This window comes from Camarhynchus parvulus, chromosome 5 (assembly GCF_901933205.1).
Source record: "Camarhynchus parvulus chromosome 5, STF_HiC, whole genome shotgun sequence".
NCBI lineage: Eukaryota > Metazoa > Chordata > Aves > Passeriformes > Thraupidae > Camarhynchus > Camarhynchus parvulus.
Genome location: NC_044575.1, coordinates 12476474 through 12498520, shown reverse-complemented (window position 1 = coordinate 12498520; position 22047 = coordinate 12476474). Strand labels below are relative to the sequence as shown.

General features: G+C 37.1%; 1 protein-coding gene across 6 annotated transcripts in view; it reads left to right on the top strand.

Moving 5' to 3' along the window:
• SOX6 (SRY-box transcription factor 6) overlaps positions 1–22047 on the top strand; it is a 370303-nt gene that overhangs the window by 88977 nt on the left and 259279 nt on the right. Inside the window, exon 1 of one of the 6 annotated variants that reach the window (XM_030950424.1) lies at positions 19834–20620. The exons of 4 other annotated variants lie outside the window; for them this stretch is intronic. The gene's annotated coding sequence lies outside the window, so the exon portion shown is untranslated. Of the gene's footprint in view, positions 1–19833; positions 21006–22047 lie in introns of those variants that run through there. One more of the 6 variants, XM_030950422.1, reaches the window with a different exon arrangement.

Genomic DNA, 22047 nt, shown 5'->3' with positions numbered 1-22047 from the left:
CACTGCTCATCTCTCCTAAGGTTTTCATGAAGGGGCACAAAACTGGGTATCTGGGTGGTAATGTGTGATAGGTCTTTGAAAAATGGGTTGCCTTAATGACCAACAATATGCAACAACTTCTCTGCTGTCCTTTCTGCCTTACCTTTTTTCATTTGATACCTCTAGGTAAAGTTGATGCAATCACTTTTCAGTGGGGAAACTCCTCAGCTCTAATTCTGCAGTAACCATTTTGGCCCCATTTAAACTGTATGCTGTTAAACGTAAAAAGGCAAGCTAAGTTCCAACAGTGAGCACCAGAAATTTAGCAACAAAACCTAGCTTGTGAGCGTGGTGCAGTTGAAAACCCCTGAAGGGTGATTTTCTTCCTATTACGCTTCATGGTAAAGGCTTTCAGAACTGGATTACACACAAAAATAAGTATTTGTGTTTGACCCGGGCTTATGACCTTCAGTTTTTGAGCCTTCTTCTTTCCCTGTACTAGTAAACACTGATTTCATAATTTGTTAGGGTATTTTTTTTCCTGATTTTTTTTTTTTTGTTTTGTTTTTCCCTCATTCCTGGGATTGGATTGCAAAGGAAAGATTTAATTAGAATGGAACCTGTCATCCCAAAGGCCTCTGATTTGAACCCAGCCAAGTAAATCACAGCACATATTGGTTACATTTTGACAATTAGATTTTCTGTGTTGTGTTAACTGATGGTTCAGATCCACAGGGTTGTCCACAGGACCCACAGACACCAGCACTGCCTGAAGGCTTTTTGGCAGCTTCAGGGATTGTGTGAGGCTTGGAATGGAAATGGAACTTGATCTCTCTGCCCACTGCTGCCACTGGGTCAGGGTCAGTGCAGACTGGTGGGGCAGTGTGAGGAGGCCAGTGGCCAGTGGTGTGTCTGTTCTCAGCATCAATGGAGCCCTTTCAGTTTCGGAGGCTGTCAACCTGGCGTGAGCAATAAATTTACTTGTGGGCAGAAAACAGAAAAGAAAGCAAGACAGCCACATCTGTGTTGAAAGGTCTCTTGTTCATCAGAAGAAGGAAGCAATGTAGGAAATAGAGGAGGCAAGGTCTGAATAATTGCTTTTTCTGGGCTAGAAATGCAGTAACTTCTCTAGCAGATGAATGAAGAGTTGTTTGTCGCTTTTTTCCCCCCTAATTATCTTGAGTTCATTGTAGATATTTTCTGTGGCAAACCTTTTTTCTGTTTATCCAAGAGACATCACTGGCTGAATAATCAATAAGCCTTTTTCTCCTTCATCTATTCAAGCATAAGACTGGGAGTATTGAGTGAAAGAAAAGAGGGTTACCATCACAAATATTTTAGAACAATTTACAGTCTTTCTCTACTAGGTAGTTGAGGGGAAAAATTCTTGGAGGTTTTCTGATATTCTCTTGATGATTACTACTTTTACTGTAGGTTTATAAAAATACATACTTTATAGAATTAAGCTATGCAAAACATTAGTACTGAAATATCAGAATTAAAATTGATAATTCTAAGACATTAAGTATTCACTCATCCCTTGCTTTTTTCCTCTGTTCCTTAGTTATGTCCCTTCCTTATTCTACCATGATCTAGATTCCTCCTGTATTTTTATTTGATTTGTTTCATCTCTTAAGTTGATACAAGGGATTAATATAAAAAAAATGGACAAAAGAAGTCCAATAGCAGTTTGAATCCTTGAGTCTTTTTTTTCTTAAAAAATAAATTTACAAATTGTAGCAATGTTACAAATTCTAGAGCTGCTTTTATCCTTAAGTCTGTCCTTATATTATATTGGCAGATATTGCAAAAAGAGAAACTAAAACCTAGGAAACTCAAACAGAATTTTTTTTTTGTTTTTTTGAGAGACTATTGAGAGATTTTTAAGCAGCCATCATTTTTCCTATCACTTCAGTCATTGCAGCTTTTTTCCCAAAGTATTATTTAAAGTAATACTGGCATTTTATTCTGTGAAAAGCTATGCATGTTTTGCACATTTTCTGTACAAAAGTGTCTTACATACAAAGTTAAAAAAAATCAGATGGAAGTAGAAACATTACTTGCTACTTGGCAAGCTGCTTTTTCTCTTGCAGCAAGACACAGAAGTGGATGCACTGGCATTTCTGATGTACTGCTCTTCCTAACTTCTGTCTTGGTTCTGAGAGCTTCAGTTCCCTCATTTTGGTGGCTGCTGTGATGCCCAGTCTGACACTGCTTTTAGCAGGCTTGTGCTGCAGTTGCTGCAGGTTTGCATTGCCCAGTCCCTGCCTCTGGATTCCCAAGTGCCCTTTCTCATTGTGTAGGCTTGATGTTCCCAACTCATCTATCCCTAAATTTATATTGTTTTTGCATTATTTCACTTTGCTCAGTGAGCCATACCCTTCCCTGAGTCTGAGTGGGCATGGCCTTTCCTTTAATTCTGTACTATAACACTGTGTTATTTTTCTGCAACCCTGACCTTACTGATGATTGAATATGCTGAAGATGTTTTCAAAACCCCTGAAGTAGGACAAACAGAAGAACAAAACCTCTCTGAAATTATGCAGTAGAAGTATGAGCTGCAGATTACATTACTTCTGGATCATATTTATTTGCTGAATGACAGTGCAGAAGCGACTTCAAATTTCTCATTGTTGATTTAAAAGCACAGTCCTCTTGCAGAGAACTAAATAGTCACATGGAGTTCACTGGGTTGCTGTGGCAAAAGGTACAAAGTAGGCAGAATAGATGTAAAAGTGTTAGGCAAGGGTTCATAACACTATGAAAAAACCCTATGCATATTAATCTTCCATGTACTTTCTTCTTAGAGAATAACTCCTTCCACCATTTCTGAGAGAACTTTTTCTCACTGAAATAATTTTATACCTTATGCAAATTATCCCAACAGAAATGATTGTCATAATCCATTGGATGAATGCCTATGGTTGCTAGTGTTTATTGTTACTGATAGAGAAGAAGGTTATATAGAAACTGGTCGAAGAAGGTGAGAAATTCAGGGAAATTCAGCTTGGTCCTGACTCAAGCTAGGATTGAATAAGGCTGAAGCTAGGGAAGGCCTTGCAGGATGTCTTTATGGGCCTCTGCCTCAATCCGTCTGCTCTTGAGGAATGTGTCACAAAGGGAAAGAGAAAACTGTCCATGTTTTTTTTTTTTCCACAAACTGCTTCAGCCTGAGTGCCCTTTCTGCCTTTCAGCTACAGTGTGGGAGAGAACTGGTGCTGATCCCGTGTGAGTTAGAGCCCGAGATCACATTTTGAATCAATAAGCTACAGGAAATTGGATGCTCTTTAAAATCCAACTGAGACATAGATAGCAACGCTTTTGATAAACATTGCAGAATTGTGGCCATTTTACATTTGTGCGCACACACACACACACCTGAGACTGTGCCATGAATCAATTTGTGACCCCTTTGGAAACGTGTTAGTAATAACAGGGTCACAGTAAAACAATTTGCTTTGTTAGTAATAACAAGGTCATGGTAAAGCAAGTTGCTTAAAGAGGTCAGCAGTGAGATGTGAGGATGTGTCTAGTATACACCTGAAGTGAAACTGCTTGCAAAGACGTGGGAACATGAATTAAACATCATGTACATAAAGGAGTAACCCTAGGGAGAGTATATGTGACACTGTTACAGGATTTGTTTAGCTCTGGAAACGTCTATATTTGAATTGGCAGAAATTGTGCAGAGATCTCCCAAACAAGTAACCTAGTCAAGAGCAATAACCTAAAAGTAAGTAGGAGGACTGTAGAATAACATGATTGTTTAGTTAATGCAGTTTTTAGTATAAATAGAGTTTCAAGTCAGCATGACTTTAATGCTGACCCTCCCAGCACATGGAAAAAAAAAATATTAACACTTGAAACTAACAGCATGTTAGCAGCTAATTCGTGCATTATTTCAGTATCATTCATAAATTACTTTTGAATCCTTTGACTTAAGAAAAAGAAAATCCCACAAATCCTACTTTTGGTCAAAGCATAAGACCATAATTAACTCGGCATGTGCTTTTGAATTAAGAACACAGTGTTCTGAGCTTTCTTAAAAAGCTTTTAAAAATGTTGGGGGAATACTTTCCTAGAGCTTTATTGACTGAGCGGAGTTTAAGATTTGTCACATATGAAGTGATGTTAATTAAATATTGTTATTCCTTTCTGTCAATCAAGGAAGGTTAAGCTTTTTTTGTTACTTGAACAAAAAGAGAAGTGAAACAGGTGAAAATATATAAAACAGCTGTGAGGCAAACAGGAGGAATAACGTAGTAGGAATTTAATTAGTCAGAATTTATGGGGGATGCAGGAGGTTTAGGTGCTAATTCCAAAGCATTTCATCTTTTGCAGTATTAATACCATCTGAATATTTTTTTACTTTTTGGCTAGGTATCATTTACTTAATGAATGTAGAAAATAAATATAGTGGCAGAAGGCCAGTTTTTGACACATACATATGCTTTACTTAAAGTCATATTTGCAAACTGATGTTTAATGTGGCTGTCACTGAAATCTTCTTTTTATTAAACCATAATGTTGTTAATCAGAATCCCATTCAATTATGCTTCAGCTCTTTCAGATGCTATGGGTATAGTTTTAAGCCAAATGAGTTCTTATTTGTATTAAGTATTTAAATATTGCTGATAATGCTTCCCCAAACTGTGAATTTTAAAATTATTTGTGTTTATATCTTTTTATTTCTGTCAATGTGCCTAAGCCTATGGGTGTGTAATAGGTGGAAGAACATTTTCAGGACAGAGCGTTCTAGAACTTTCTGGAAAAAATGAAAATTGGAGTCTAATTACACAACTTGAAATGCTGGTAATTAAAATCCATCAACAGATATCATATCTTCTATATAACTATTACAATTGACAGTTCTAAGGACAAAATTGAGAAGCAGCTGCAGACCGATGTAGCAATAGCTAAGTTATATTGTTTCATCAATGTGTTAGGCTTGGACAGTGTATTATTGATGTCAATATTCAAACTTGCAAGGCATGAAAAGCACACAGGAAGAAATGTGGAGTTTATTTTACAGTTTCTTGTTTTCTGCTTAATGGGGGAGAAACTTCTGTGTGAACAGAATTAAGTCAATGTGGGAAATTCTGCCTCCAAATCTTTTGTTTCCAGGCTCATTATGTTTTCTTATGGGTCTTTGGAAACAGTGTGGCCCATGATGACCTAGGATCAGGAAAGGATGCTTCAAAAATGTCAATGCTTTTAAAATTATGTAGGTTCTGGGGTAATATTTCATGAAGTGAATGTCTTCTTTTGTGAATATTGTGAAATCTATGGAAAAGTGATGCCTGTAGTTAGTTTTTTTAACTTCATCTTGGATAACTGAGGAAATATGGGTGCTTGGAACAAGAATTCCAGCTACCAAAAAACCCCAAAAAAGTATAAAATCCCCCCAGTTTTAATATTGCACCTTTTAAAGGAGCTTAATTAGTACTGGAAGAGTCACGTTTTAAATATTTAGTAAAGTTTTTTTATTATTTAGGTATATTTTTTTTCCCTAGTACAGTGTGTTTAAGTTTTCTTTACCTGAGCAATGTGAGCTGCTGTGCGCTGGAGCCTCCAGAGGCCTCTGCCAACCTACCTGTTTCTGTGGGGCTTTACCTCCCTGACCAAACCTTGTGGGCTGAACTGTTGAGCTTAAGTGAACAAATGTCTCCAGGCTGAATGAAAGAGCCAGGGGATTCAAGTGAAGTGCTCTGATGGACTGGGTAGAAAGGGACGTATAGTATGTGCTGAGCATTGGCACTTCACTTTGACTTGGTTTTGCTTATAATCAGTTTTTAATTTTTTTATCATAAATTTCCCTTTCTACATCTTGTACACTCAGGTAAAATGATGAATTATTCTAGTTTTGATATTTTTTTAAAGGAAAATAACCAAAATATTGCTCTCCTTGAGCATTCTTAGAGTGCTCTGAATTTTGGAACTAGGAATGTCCCCTTTGGATTGGAAATATCACAGTGTTAAGTGCAGCATCTCTAGCACTTCAGAAAATCTGTGAGAGGAGAAAGCTACTCAAACCTGGAGCTGTTTTGTTCCACAGTACAAGATATCACCAATTAGCAATTAAATCAATAGATTTGACCTGCATTAGCTATTTGTTTTGATACTGACTGGCAAGTAATATATTACCCATCTTTGAAAAAGTCTGTTATACTTTGATCTGCAAATATTTTATTAACAGAGGCTATAAACCACAAAGAGTGGCTCAGTTGTGGGTGGTTTTTTGCATGCTTATTTTGATGATATAGCAGTATCTTGGGATGACATACTGTAGTGAGTGGGGATAAATTCGTGTTGCCAAGGTCTAAACAGCAGCAATATGGAAGTAATTCAGCAGTCAGTTTCACTCAAAGTTTGGAATCTGTGCTGTATTAGAGGTATGCATAGAAGCTGTGTTAATTGCTAGCTTGTTTTCCATATGGTTCTGTTTTAATGGAGCACATTTGTTGCAGATGGTTGGAAAGTGCTTTGGACAGTGCCTAAACTGGCTATGACTAATTCATACAGTGATTATACTATACTTTAATGTTTAACAGTCCCCTTTGTAAACTTCTTTCATTCACAGTTCCCTTGCCATTGAAATGTGGTCCAAGATAGCTGAAAAGTATTCTTCTTTATTTAAACTTGGCCTTAGAGAGGAGCAAGAACACGGAGTGTGTAGTCATCTTTTCCCTGATTCAAATTCAAAACCACACCCCAAACTTGGTTCTTCAGATGGGTTTATCTCCATTATTATTATGGTTTGGTGTGCGTATTTCGCTGAGGTAATGGTCTCTCAGAAGAGCCACTTGAGGAACTGAAGTGACCTTAACAAATGCTAAAACTGGCTTTGTTCACACCACAGTGCTTTTACCTCTTCGCTGGTTTGCTAGTAGGTGTAGACATTTTGGGTACCAACAGCCGTTTCTTGTTTGGAAGTTGTAAAATTGCTAACTCGGACTTGAGAACACTGAAAATTTGTAGTGCTGAGGTGAAAGTGAAGGAACAACTGCAGCAACAGGGCCATGGAATCATTTAAGGTGATGTTGTAGATCAGCTTAGTGCTGACATGCATGACAGGAATCTTTCATATATTAATTAATGTGGTTTTAATGGGTCTTCTATGAATACATGCTGAATCTAGAGAAGAAATAAAAATATAGAAGATTGCCCAGCATTGTTGTGGTTGATTTTTATTTGTATCTCTTGTGACAAAGCTTGTACAACTGACTTTTACTTTGCTGAGGACTACAGTGAATGTCACAGTCAAACTCCAGTCAATGGTTCTTTGTAAAGGAAAAAAGAGCTCTATGGTTCAGTGGGTTTCTCTACCATTTTTACTGTTGTTTTCTCACATTGTCACTAAAATATTCTCTTTGTTATCTGAATGGGACATCTGCTGACTGGCTTAGCTCTCTTTACCTGATTGTGTGAAAAGTCTTGGTTAAATCTGTGAGGCCTTGGAGGCCCAGTAACCTGCTAAGTGCTATAGAGCCTGAAAGACATTATGTCCTTGGACTAACTTGTCTGTTCTACTTACAGCTGTATGTGATAGATAAAAAAAACCTTCCACATAAAAGACTGGGGTGAATGTAATTTTAATATACTTGTGGACATATTAATGAGTAGCTGGTTTTTCTTACCTGAAAGTATATAAAAATCCAAACAAATAAGTTGTATTTTATAGTAGGGCAGAAAAATAGAGCAGGCAGTCTTTAAAAGAAAGCCTTTTTCTCTGGCTCTATCACAAACCTGCTCAATTGGAATTGATAATTTGTTTGAAGTGGTTGGAAATCCACTTAGTATGGCTAACAACGTAGAATAATGCAGACAGTTTGGCAGTTAGCACTAGGATGTCTAAACCACAGCTTTGATGCAATAATACTATAACTTGAAGATTTACCTAATTTATAATTTTTCCCAAAGCTCTCGCCCGCTCTGCGCCGCTGCTTGGCACAGTGATTTGTCTGCGCTATCTGGAGTTTGGTTTGAAACACGTTTGCATTTGATTGGTGTTTTTAGATTTTGATAGCTGCTAGTTCCTCTCCACAGAAGTAACCTTTTAAAATGTCAGTTTTAATGTACAAATTTTATGAGAATAAAAAGACTTTTAAAAATACTAATTTTAGACTTCTCGCTGCTGAGCTAGTAGTCAGCTGCTGTTGTCTCAGGCTGAGTCTTGGAAAATGAAGTCAGTGCTCACTATAATAAAATGTGTACTCTGGATTTCATGGGGAGAAAAAACACTTTTCTTTTAAATTCTTTTTCTGTAACTGTTGCACAATGGTCAAAGTAATCTTCTGTCCTTTGACTTGTTGATATTTACCCTCTTCCCATCCATCCTTCTGTCTGTCTGTCTACCATGTGCTGGATTTCCTGCAAGAGGGAATTCCTCTCCTCTTAGGTGATAGTTCTTCCTGAGAGGAGAAACATCAGGTGCAAAAAAAATAATCTTGTGGTCTGTAACAGAAAAGCTTTACAAGTTAGGCTGTCTGGCTTACCAAATATGTCATGTAAAATAGGATTCAAAGCATTTTCCCCTTGAAGGTGACACAATATTTAATTGCCACTAAAAGATCTGATAATTTTCTGTAATCTTAATTGCTGCAGGTATTCTTATAATTTGTCATGTTGGCTAGGTTGCTATGTCATATGCTCCGTAAGAGAGGTGAGACTGAAATTCAAAAGGAAGAGAAGCTTAAGATTTTTCTCCCCTACTCCAATGTCCCTTGTTCTAAATCAGAAAAGCACAATTTGTTTTGGCTTCAGGGAGCTGTGTGTTCATGCTCACAGCTGGAGTTATGGTGCTGCAGTGATGGTCACCAGTGATGGGAAGGGAGAGTATAATGATTAAAAAAACCCAGCAAAAACAATCCCATATAAAACCCCCTCAGGATTAAAGGCAAGCACTTCATTCTTTCCCTTCACAAAGCTCCTGTATAAATTGTGAACACAGATGAAAGAATTACAGAAGGGAATATGATTCCCAGATTTTAAATATCAACAGGACATATTTGGTTGCAATATTACCTCATATGGAAGTAGTGAGATTTGCTTTATCTACTTCCAGGTATGTGTCCTAAAATTGTGTCTTTTTTGGTCATGATTCTTTTCAAAGAAGTATCAGAGCTAAGCCATTTCATTTAAATGCACTAAAGTGTTGCCCTAAAGTGGAATAAAATATTATTTTTCTTTACTAGCTGGTATAGAAAAACACATAAACATAATAATAGTTTAACTGTAGTTTGTATAGATCTTGCCCATTTAAACACCATGCAAATCTTCCCTACTGCAGGGGAGACAACTGAGGAACTATAATGTGTGGTATAGCAGGCATCCACCATAAATTTGATACTCATGAGCCCTTCATATTTCATACAAAGAATCAGGGACAATAAAAAGCAGAAGAAAACGAGCTCTGAATGGAGTTATGAAATATCCACATGTAAAAGAAATAAGGAAAGATTACCTTGGTCTCCTGTACTCGCCTGTGCTAAAACTGTTGATGCCAAAGCTGATCAGATACTGTGGGTTATAGTGGAATGTGGGGATATTATAAAATCAGGATTCCTTTCAGATGTACTCCATTATTTTTGAAGTCCTATTAATTCCCCATGTGTTCTGGCTAACAAAATAAGAAAAGGACCCTTTTAATGGGGGCAAGATGAAACTTTACTGCTCAGCTTGTACATGTTATGCAGCTGGACTGATGGGCCACTGTTCAGAGGAACATGGGTGGGAGGCTATTTTAAAAGAAAATGGAAAAACATTTGTTTAACTGCATGGCAACACAAATATTTTACCAAGTGAAGACTGACTGCATATTTCATTATGACAAAAGGTGCAGGCCCAAAGGGAAAAAAGTAAAGCAAAATGCCATCTTTCTAGGATTTAAGATATTAACTCTATATGGGAGTATCTTAAACCTTGCTATAAATTTATGCATTTAACTCTTTAAATTCTCACATCCCTTTTCTAATCTGAAGAAATCTGTTGGAAAGAACTGCTTGCCAACATTTCCCATCAAATACAGATGCTAGGCAGAAGTTCCTGCAGTTTTGTAGGGAGTTCCTGGGCTCATCCAAGCTGTTGCCATTCTCATTCTCCTCTCCTTATTTCTGCTCCCTCCTCCTTTGCTGAGGCATCTGTTCCCTGAGGCTGTTCACATGCAGCCCTTGCTCTGTTCTGCACCTTGTGGTCCTCTTTTAGGTAGCAGAGCAGAGAAATGCCTTTGTATTCCATCTGCTCTAAGTGGTGAGCTTTGAAAAAAAGGCTGAAAACACAACCTAATGATTTTTGCTTAAATATAACTATACCTGTGGGTATATATACCTGCATATATATATATATATATATATATATATATATATATATATATAGCACACAGATGTATAGGTGTGCACATATATAGATGTATAAAATTACAGAAACCCATTTGGGATAATAACTTCAAAAGCCTTTTGGGATAATCATATTTGTCACAAAGGTTGAAGAAACCAGGTGGTTGTACAGTTCATTCTCTGTGGTTACCAGCAAAACTTTTATAGATGTGTTAAGTTAGCTTGGTGGAATGTGAAATTGATTACAGTAATTAGAAAATGTAGGTGGTTTTACTTATTTGCATCACTTTGCTTACTGAACTGCTTTGGTTTCCATGAGTATGATAGTTTCCAGCTGCCTTGCAATAGACATTTTGTAAAGATTTCAATATACCAAAACGGACACTTTTTCAAAATCTATTATCCCAAGTTCTTTGACAGTGAGCTATAAATGAGTCTCTGTGCTGTGGTTGACAGTATTCTCTTTATATAGGTTATATTTTAATTTTCATTCTTTAGAAAGGAAATATTTAAACCACTGATAATTATATGGGCAGAAAAAAAATGAGTGCTTGAAGACTGGATGGTGCATGCCATTAAACTGTGTCAGGTGTACCTTTAGAGGGGTGTTTAGTGTGTGAAGCTTTGATATTTGGGACTTGGAGAAGTGTTGTGGAAGTGCCTGTTTGCAGCACCTTCCAGGCCTGAAACACTGTGTGGCAGAGCTTCAGAAAGATTTGTCAGCCTGAAAGCTGATGCAGCTGGAGCAGGATTTCAGTCTGAAACCAAGACAGATATGGACAGGATATATCACATAAACATAGTGCACTTGCTCTCCTGGCTTGATTAATTTTTCTGTTCTGATTCACTTTGTAATAAAACAATGTAGAGATGTGACTGGCTGATTAGGTATTGGGAGCTCCAACATTAGAGAAAGAAAATTACTCACAGAATCACACACAAAATCGCTAGGTTGGAAGAGAGTTTTAAGGTCATAGAGTCCAACCCATGCAATTATAGCCAAGCAAACCCCCAAAATTTTAGGTTAATTTATTTGGTTTCATTTTGAAGTAATTCCTGTTTCATACTGCTTTGAGGTTCAGATTCTCTCATTCCTCCTTTTTCACAGGACATCTCAAAGAAGTAGAGAAAGGTGGTTTATAAAAATGTTGTTTTGCCTGTTTTACACCAAGGTATACCTAGGCACAACAAAGAGATAATGATACTGAATCAAAACTAGGCTTTGCATTTTTGTGTGGTTCCTTCAACGGACAATACTGATTGGCATAATTTGACTGGTGGAAAAATTGTAGGCCAAATGCTGAAAGATGCCTAGTGAATCATTTTATGAGGAGATATGGAAGTCCACCACGTGGTTATCTTGTGGATGTAAGTCTGACACTGTAATTGTATATGCATGGTGGTTTCTGTCTCTAAGCTGTGCTGGCTTCAACAGCAAACTGAAAACCCTTAACAGATTCTTTATATCTATATACATATACATGCATACAATATGAAGTAGTTTATCAAATTAATTTCTGACACTTATTATAAAATCACTGATGAATTGCATAGAACAATTCATTTTGCAGAAGACAGTTCGGATTATAATAGCCTTATCATTTATTGAAATCAAGTGGAAAAAAAGAAGAATGGCGTTGACTGTATGATTTTTTTTTCTTCCATGATTTACCTAGTTTACCCTCAGTACTTAAAAAATTATCAGATATAAAAATATGTGGGCTCCAATTGTGAAGAGTGTTTAACACATTGGGTGAGAAGTTCAATGGCAATTCAGGGGTAAAAACCCCAGTTCATAGGGTACCAAACCAAATAAGAAATTTGTAAAGGATTTGAGCACTGTTTTGTGCATTCTATCTCAGATGGGAATGGAGTTCTGGAGTGAGGTGTGATATCTAGGACTGCAAAAGAGTTAGACTTGAATTCTGACATCCAAGTTGCTTGGTCCTGTAGTTAGGGCTGAAAGGGAGGTGGTTTGTATGGCCCAGATGAGGTGCTTTGGAAACCCAAGGAGCAGACAGTTCTGCTTTCTCTCAGCTGACAGACACAAAAAGCTGTGCATACAGTGATGCCAGTAGGGACTGACCAAGCAGACCAGGATGCAGGGAACCTGTAGAGAAGGACACATAGAAAAACCTGAGAGTGGTTGTGCATAATGGGGCAAACCCAGAGAGCAGCTTCTGGTGCTCAGAGATAAGAGCCATTCTTCCTTCATGGTATGTGAAGATAAATTGCTGTTCTGTGTAAGCTGTTAATTTGGACAAGAGAATTTAGTTCCCTTGTATGATTGGTATATAGGTTCCATGATGTATAGGTGTTTCCATACTGTACAGGTTAAATTCTATAGATACACATACATATATGTAATAACACACTAATCTAAGGGGCTACTTGAATAAAGAAATGTAGCAGGAAGTCACTTTCCTTTTCTTCCTCTCTTTGGGTCAAATCTGCTTATGTATTATGCATGGAAATTTCAATGTCTTGATGATGCTTTTTCCTGGAGGTACATTTTATTCTGCTGTCCATCAGTGCAGAGCACATTGTGACTTTTTCTTGGCTGTGTGAAAGTGATGCTAGAAAAGTGAGGAAGCAGATTGCTGTTGCTCAGTGTGTTGGCCTCCAGAGTTCCCAGGGTCAATGTGGTGCAGCATTATTGTTACTCAGAGGTACAGTTTAATGGGTCCAGTTCAACTTGTGATGTGTCTAAGGCTAATCAGTGCCTTATTCTACACCAAAGCAGCAGGATTGTGTAGTATTGAGTGCTTTGCCAGTGTATCTGATGCCTTGTGAAGGCTGATCTAGAACAGAGGCTAGATGGAGTTAAAGAATAAAGATAGAGTAAGAGTATAAAGGTATCTATTACAAGGCCTCAATGGATACACCTTGGGCAGCACAAGAGCCCAGCCAGGGCTACACCCAAGATGAACCCAAAAATGGTCACAAAATGGATGACCAGCCATGGGGTCTCACACTTTTATAAGTTCTCATCCATTAGTATATTGGAGTTAATTGTCCAATTATAGCTTTAGCCCATGAATTCCCATCCTTGTTTTTCTCTCCTTGGTCCACATTGTTTATGCTCTTTGGCCTGAAATTTGGATCATTTGTCCTTGGTCCCCAGCTAGAGAAGGAATTGTTTTGTCTACCTATTCCCTAATATGAAGCTCAGAACTGCACACTAAAGCAGTACAGGATCTGAAAAATATAAAAGCTAAAACCTGAGGCATCATTTCTACTGTACTATGCCTCTAGCTGCTGCTGTGACAACCTGACTCTTGTTAGGCTCCTGCACTGGATTCTTAGATTACTGCTGTTCTTTCACATGTTTTTCTACATAACACATGGATATTCAGTAAAAAACACAGGACATGAAGTACCATGTTGGAAGCACAGACTGTACCTGGACAGCTCTCTAGCTGCTAAATGGGAAATGATGCAGATAATTTGCTATCTAAGCAGCTCTGATCTTAAAGCATGAATTCATATTCTGTGTAGGATACTAATGCATATTTTATTACTTACTCACTAAAAGAGTGTTGGCATACTTAATATATTTTAAGGAACAAATGGAACTTTTGGGAAACAGTGTACTTGCGTAGTGCATATCAATGCAATAGCCCATACCAAGATGCCTCTAAAACACACTGTTAGGTTGAATTCTACAAAGGAAAATAATGAGAATTTCCTGACTGTGAGTTGTAAAGGATAGAGCCACCTATCACTATGCAAAAAGTCTGTTTTTCATTACATGTTAGCTCTTTTTTTTTTCCTTTATAAATAAACTTAACAGTGTGTTTCTGTCTCACAGAGGTGGTTTTATTCAGGAAAAAATAACAGCTAAGAGGCAGCCAAAGAACACTAGTGGATGATACATGTGTCTGTGAAAACAGGTTCATGTATCTTAAGATGTGATTATCTTGGCTGAACAGAAGTTTAAACAAATAAATAAATGGTAGTACTGGCTGATGGCAGTGATATCTCAAAGTTGTAGAAGACTACTGTGGAGTTCAGATTATTTCTAACAAGATTGAATGTAGCTATGTAGCTAATTTTATTAACATTTTGTTTTCCACTTTTTAAGCAGCTCATGTATTTGAGTGTTAAGTAAATTGGATTTTCTATCCTTGCAAATAAGTGTAGGCTCCTATTTTTATGTAGGCCATGTAGGTGGCTTTCATGTAATCATGTTAATATTTTCCAAGGCAAGTTGTTTTTGTTTCTCAGGATTGGGACTACATGGTTAAGGGAGTATAGTGGCAAAAATGTGGCAGAATCTGTGTAAAAAGGAGACAAGCAATACAGAGTGTTGACACATGGGTTTGAGATGATAATACATTAAGAACCACAGATGTGCTTTAATTTGCTTAACCTGGTCACCTGGTAATTTATCTGGAGAGGAATTGGATTGTGTTTTTCATTGAGTAGCAGTTTTGGGGACACTGGGATTTGAATTCACACAATAACTTCCCTCCAGGCTGATGAACTTGTAAGTAAAATATAACGCAACAAAGGATTAAAAATTACTGAAAAGACACTTTGCAGTCAATTTTTGTCCCTTAATGGTCAATTAGGGATCACTTGAGAAAGGCAGGAGATTTCTGGGAATGAGCAGACATCAAGGCCAGCATAGCTGTTCAACATCTTATCCAACTTCCTACTAGTGTGACCCCTGAGGAACGCTGTCAACGCTGCGCTGGTATGTCTGGAAGGGCTTGGGCTGCGATCTTTGTGGTGAAGATGTCAGGTTACAGAGAAAGTAGTTTTTCCCTCAACTGTTGGTAAAAAGCAGGTCAAGTGGGGTTAATCTCGACTGCTAATGATTCTGGCCTTTTCAGGATGGTATTATTTGTGGTGCTGAGCAGCTGCCTCTGCTGCTGTTTGGGCCCAGTGTTGGCACTGGAGGCGAAGCTTTGCGTCTTTGTTGGTGTCAGGTTGTGCTCCTCTGGGTGCTGGGTGACATTTTGGCTTGCCAGAGATGTGGACTGCATGGCAGGAGGAGGATTGGGTCTGTGTACAGTTTTGGTGGCACAGAAGACTAATGAATATTTCTGCAGTTTAGAAAAAAGGAAGTTACTTAAAGCTTTGTTTTGTCACTGGAATGTGAAGGTTCTTTTCCTTTGAAATTTTGTGTGAATTAAGTTTGCTAAAAATCCAACATTGAAAAACCTAGAGCCTCAAGTACCATGAGGTTTAAGGAAGTGTTTTCTATTTGGTTTGAGTCTTTGAAGACACATTACCAGAATTTCTCCTGTAGCATATTTTAAGAAAATATCATCATCTAACCTAATTTTGTGTGTTCAATGAACTTGTTGCAATGAACAGTAAACTGGGAAAGGGCAAAATATACCTGTGTTTGGAGTGTTGTTGTGCATTGCTGCCCCTTTGTGAACAAAGAACAAAAGCAGAATTTATTACAGTAAGTTGGGGCTGTGTGCTTTGAGGTATATAGAAGTGCATCTGTAGCTTCTGCCCGAAAGGGGAAGAATATTCCATTCTGTGCTTTTCTCTGTGCCTGGCCCAGCTATCACCTGGCCTGTGGTGGTTTCAAATGTTTTTCTCCTGCCTCTCTGTGTCTGAATGGGCACAGACTTCTTCCCAGTTAACATACAACAATCCCTTGTGCTGACTGCTGAACTCTGATCTCTGGCTGGATGCACTCTTGTTTCTTTAAGCACGTGTGGTGCAGAGCAGACCTGGAGCTGGGTAATTCATAAGAGCTGGGTGTTATTGGTATTACTACTACTTGAATGAGCCTGTGTTATTTCGCACAGCAGCGTGGTCACCTGGCAGCAGGTCATTAACATTTTAGGTTTCTTTCCCTCACAACAACGCACAACATGCTAATTAGAGGGTTTTGAAAGCTAAGCAACCTGGTTTAAAATCAGACATTTTAATTTGCAGCTTTAATGGCTATATCATAATAACTGGCTTGGCTCGGGGCGAAGGGGAGAGAAGCACTTCTCATGTTCCAGTAGAAAGGTCCAATATAACAGAGGCTGACAAAATTAAAAACCTCATAATTTGACCTTTGCCTGGGATAAAAGGCTGTTTCATAACAATTTCCTTTTGTTCTTTGTTTAAGCCATTACTCCAAAAGGAGCCTCCGATTAATCTAAGTAAATGCATCATTACAGTCCTAATCCATGTCCTTCTGTCAGTGTCTGTTTTAATTAAATAAGAAACACTAGCAGAAAGATATCACGCACAAAGCTGTGATTGGAGAAAGAGGGTTGTTTGATCAGGGTGAGATTAAAAAAGGCTTTACTGTTTTGTCCTTTTGCTCTGGATGCCATAATGTAGGTTAAAGGAAGAAAACTTGCTTAATAGTTTGGCACATTGCTCCCCATTACAATATCCAAATAACCAGATTTACCCATGAAACTGTCTCAGACACTCAATTAATTACATACAGAACATTCACAAACAGATGATATGGCAACTTGGTTTGAGTAATTTGACACATTAATATGTTTGGGACTGTATACATGGCTGGCCAGAAATTGTATTCAAGTTGCAGGTTTTTTATATTAAATAAAACATTGATTAAAGCTATTTAGGTATTTTCTTTCTTTTTAGTACTTGTGGCTCACAAATAGTAAACACAATCTGCAAGCCCCTGATTTAAAAAAAAAAAACATTTCTGTTTCTCACAAAATCAGAACAATTATTTTACAGCAGTGAAGGATTGAAGGATCTATTTAATAAATGTCATAACATCGAACTAGTTAATATTGCTAAAGCAATGCATATGTAAGAGACTCTTCCTCAAGTTAGTGTTTCAAGATCCCTGTGGTGAGGGTTTTCTCCCATATCCAGGCCATTATTTGATGTAATGAAAAGAGAAAGTGTGCAACACAGAGATTGTTAATTAATTTAGCCTAACAAGATGAAGATAAATGAAGCAAAGTATGGATTGAATGAAGCAAGAGGTCTTATTTACAATTTAATACTACTTTATATTATGCATTTTTCAATTTACAAAAGAAAGGGCTTTAAAGAAAAGGTGTTCTGCAAATGCATGTAAGAATTTTTTTTTATTATTTTATGAACAGTTCCTAGAACTGCTGAAAATACCTTTTGGGTTAGCCGTTAAGTTTTCCTCTCCTATTTTTTCCCCTTTGCACAATCATTTTCTTAAATTTGATTTTAAAATATGTTGATAGGAATGAGAAAAATTAAACCCTTAACTTTTCCCATTGAAATCAATATCAAATTACCAATGGAAATTCTTGCAAGCCCAAATGTTACAGTTTTTCATTGTTTATATTCATCTAGAGTCATACCTTATTTTTGAGCAATTTGTGTGTAGAAAGGCGCATGAAGAGGTGTAACTATAAAAATACAATAAGATTGGATTTTAGTTTGCATTCCAAAGTGTAACTCTGTTGTTGCTTATGTTTTCAGCTGTCCTGTTGCAGCAAAAGCTAAAAGAGGAATCCAGGATAGTGTTAATTAACAATGCTTTTATGCAATAAAACTATGATTTTTTGATTTGGGAGAGTATTTTTTCTCTAGAACATATTTGTTTTAAACATTTGTGAAAAACTGTTGTTTCTAGTTTCTAAAAAATTAAAAATCCCCCAAGATTAAAAGGCATGTCAGGATTTTAGATGTTTCTTCTTCCCAGTCCCAGATTTAAATAAAGACTATCCAAAGCTAACAGTAAGCTACAATTTGCATCAATTCAGTCACTGCATCTCAAGGTGTATATTATTCAATTTCCCAAGGACAAAATTTACGGTATAATTCTATAGAGGTGAAGAAAAAAATGAGGTCTGTCATTTTTAATATATAAAAACTAATTAGCAAAAACAAGTCCTGTGTTGTGATTGATCAGAGACACCTTTATCAGTTTGTCCTAAACCCTGAATTGTAAATGACCAAACTTATTTGGCCTTTTTTTTTTTAATAAAACATCCTCTTTTTTACATATGAATTGGGTCTGTCCACTATTTGACCTTCTGCCATGATTTCTGTCTGCAAAGGAAATGCCTTCCTTCCTTTTGCAGTAGCCAGACAGGACAGCGTTATCTACAAGCAGTGTCACTACAGGCAGTGGTCGCCACAAATAGCATTATTATGGTCCCTATGTTTTTATCTTGGGGGTCATGAACAAATCCATGCAACTGCTTCTAAAGATTTCAATAAATAGGACTTTTTATCCAGACAATTGGCTTTTATATTACTTTTAAACAAAACTACTAGTCCATCAAGAGTTTCAAAAGGAAAACAATTCTACAGAGTGCTGGTATGGCAGCACAGACCAATCATTATGGCACCCATTCTCCAGTCCTTTATTTTTCAAGTCCACAACAATAGGTTGTTGATTCAATGGACAAGACCAGAACAATTAAGTTCTCTGTTTAGCAGCAGTGCAGCATTTTAATGCCCTCCTCTAATAATGGTCTCATTATTGTTATTCTAAGACTGGGCCTCAGGAGGAGGAATATTTGCTGGAGGTACGTCATTATTTTGCAAATTTCGATTAGCTCATCATGTTGTCTGTACTGTGAAAATCGTAGCTAATTAGGGCAGTCAGTTAGACTACCAGCTTTTGAGCTTATGAGTTAAAAGGTAGCGCACTTGATAGGCCAATGATGTGAAAAAGGTGGTAAAAAGAGGGATTAGAGCTGTTGCCTTAGTAACTCTAACTTCCATCTGTGCGGGAACAATGGACCTGTGTTTCTCCACCACCTTGGTGTAAAAATTGGTTTTGTTTCGAAAGGAAGGGGCTTTTTATGACAATCTGGAATTCAGCCTAACAGGGTGCAGTTTTAGTTGTTAGAGGAGACCATTGGAGGATAGGAAAGATGAAAGGTCATGGCGAGCTCCAAGGACATGAAAGGTCATTGTCTCTTGTAACAATAGTGGATTGTTTGGTCCCATTATTTCCAGCCAACTACTCAGTCAGGTGATAGAAAAGATACTACCAGTTTAGTCAGGTGGAACAGGAGAGAAAGATAATGCACCTACTACAGAACAAAAGATAACTATAATTCGCCTTTATTAAACAAAGTTGCACTTATTTGTGGCCATCCTCTGAAGAGGGTTGTTTACAGACTTACTATTTCAGCCTGCTTTGTTCAGCACTGCCTCTGTAGGCCATCACATCTCTGGGAAGCAATCCAATGTGTTAGAAAATGTTTAAGCTTTCTTCCCATGAAGAGGAGTCCCCAGGAGAACCACTGATGTGATACTTAAAAATAAATTTAGTTGTTGTAGCTTTATCACATTATTGGCGTTCCTAAAAGATTTTCCTTCAAACGCAGAATAAAATTAGCTATAAATGTGAAATAAATTTGCTTCAAAACTTTACAGCATTTTATCATAAATTCTACAGCACATATTGCTGAAAGTTTACAGCAAACTGTATTAAGCACTGCTGAACAGAGAGCAGAGACCTATAGTTGTGTAAAAATAGATTAGCTGTAGGACTACTCTTATGCAAAAATAGATAAAGTCTCATCTTTAAAGTCTCTGTGCAGAACCTGTAGGAGACTCTGTGTCTTTGTTTTAAGGGAAAAACAGAATTACAGCCATATTATTTAATAAAACAGCTATAGCAGAGTTCATGAGGAAAGCATTTCTGTTAGTGAATAGAGCTGTCACCTCTTATATTTTTCCAAGAGCACCCAAACCTCCAATTTACTGTTTTTCAGAGACTTTTTTCCCCCTTTCTTATTATTTTCCTATTTTTGTGGCAGTATGCCTTAGTCATCCTGCAACAAGTTTATTTTTCTTTTCCTCTTACCTCTGTCCACAATTAAAGCACATCCCAAGGTCCATCACATATCTCCTAAAGACTAATTTCTTTAGGTGAGCATTTTTAGAATGTTCCACATTCTTATATGAGATCTCTGAACTCTTTTACCAGGTTTGTTTTATAATCTTTTTACTCATTTTGCAACAGAGCGGCTAGAGCTGTATTGAATTTTTATGAAATGGATAACATATATGTAATTTACTAGTATTACACTAGAAAATAAAAATTATATATAATTTTTAGGTATCCCATCTTAAACTGTTCTGACCTCATTTGAACTCCCCTTTTTGGCCATTCTGGGCCTCTCTTATCTCATTTTTACTCCTGGCCACTCTTGCTCTTGCTTTCTGACAACACAGATGGGTGGCCTTGCACAAACTGATAACTGTGGCAATTTCTCAGCACACTATTCACTAATAAAAGATGTTATTTTCCGAATTAGGCAGGCATGTGTCATGCTGGCTGGCTGAAGATGAGAGGTCGAGCTGTGGCTTCCTGGGAGCCTGCAGTCGTATGAGCCATTGGACTTTACAGCTCCCAGGTTGTTGATGCATTGTTTTACCAGCAACTAGGTTAAGTAATTAGAGTCTTTCAGAGAAAGGAAGTCTTGTTTTAAGTGTTTGTAAGCTTTTAGTTTTTTAAGGTAATCTATTCTTAATTTTTCTCTTTAGCTTGCTATTTCGTTCTCATTTATTTGCTAGCCTATGTTTTGTTATTTTTGTATTACAATGAGCCGAGGAGTGTAGGCTGCTTCATTCAGAATGGGAGCCCTGCAAAGGGTTAACCAGCAGAGAATTACAAATGAACTATCAGGAAAGTTGATTATTAATCCAGCAAGAGAGAAAATATCCTTCCAGTTAGCAAGAATTAGTACCTGAAGAGCTGATAATATTGTTCGGGCTGTTGGTGTGGAATGGCAAAACCAGGTAAGCTAATCATCTTCTCAAAGCAACAAAATCTTTTCTTTCTGCTTTTCATTATAAGAGAGTTTAGTTTTTAAAGGAATCTTTGTTATTTTACTTAAGGTATCAGCATGTGAAACAGCATATGTTGATCCTCAGTTTCCTCAAATGAATGAAAGAAATTAACCTTGTGTTTAACTTTGGTAAGAAGATACATTTCTAAGCCATATTTCTGAGCTACGCAATGTATGTAGCTGTGAAATATCATTACGATTCTTTCCTGGTTTGTGGTTAAGGGTGAGAACTGATTACAGAACCTGAGGAGTCCTTTGCAATTGCAAGCTAATATATTATGTAAGTCTGTCTTTAGTTATGCTTGGACATATTGTGGGGGTTTACAGGAACTTTTATGTTGCAGAGCTCTTTCATTCAGAGTTATTAGATTTCATTTTTCACATTGTAGGAATTATTTATTTAAGTTTGTTTTGATATTGTGAACACATTTCTATTTGTTAAAATTCTTTGGTTTTGTTTTTTTTTTTTGGTGGGGTTTCAAAAATCTATGGTCTGGGGTTAGAAGAAAATGGATGTTTGGTAAACATTCCACTGTGTTTATACAGAGAAATGCAAAGGAAATGATTAGGTTAGTTGAATACAAACTCATAATTTTGGTAATTTTTTTAAAAAGCTCAAAGCCCTATCTTGGGAAAACTTTCAAATTTGTGCCCCTGATACTAATAAATAGATATGATAAACATTTATGTTTTTCAATGTAGTCTTTACTATTTAGCTTATTATAGGAGCTGTGTAAAAGTGTTTAGATGATAGTCTAGTCCTGTGGAAACTAGAAAGTCTCTGTTCAGCATTTGATAAATTTTCCTAGTTGTGTGCTGTTACTTCAATTAGTAGCACTTTAAAAAAAATCCTGATTTACTTGTAGAATGAAATTCAATATGTACACGATGTCACTGCAGTATCTGTCTTGGTGAAAGAGAATCCAGATTTTAGCCTGTTATGTATGAAGTAGCCTGAAAGCTGTCTGAAAGGGATTGCAGTGATACAAGAG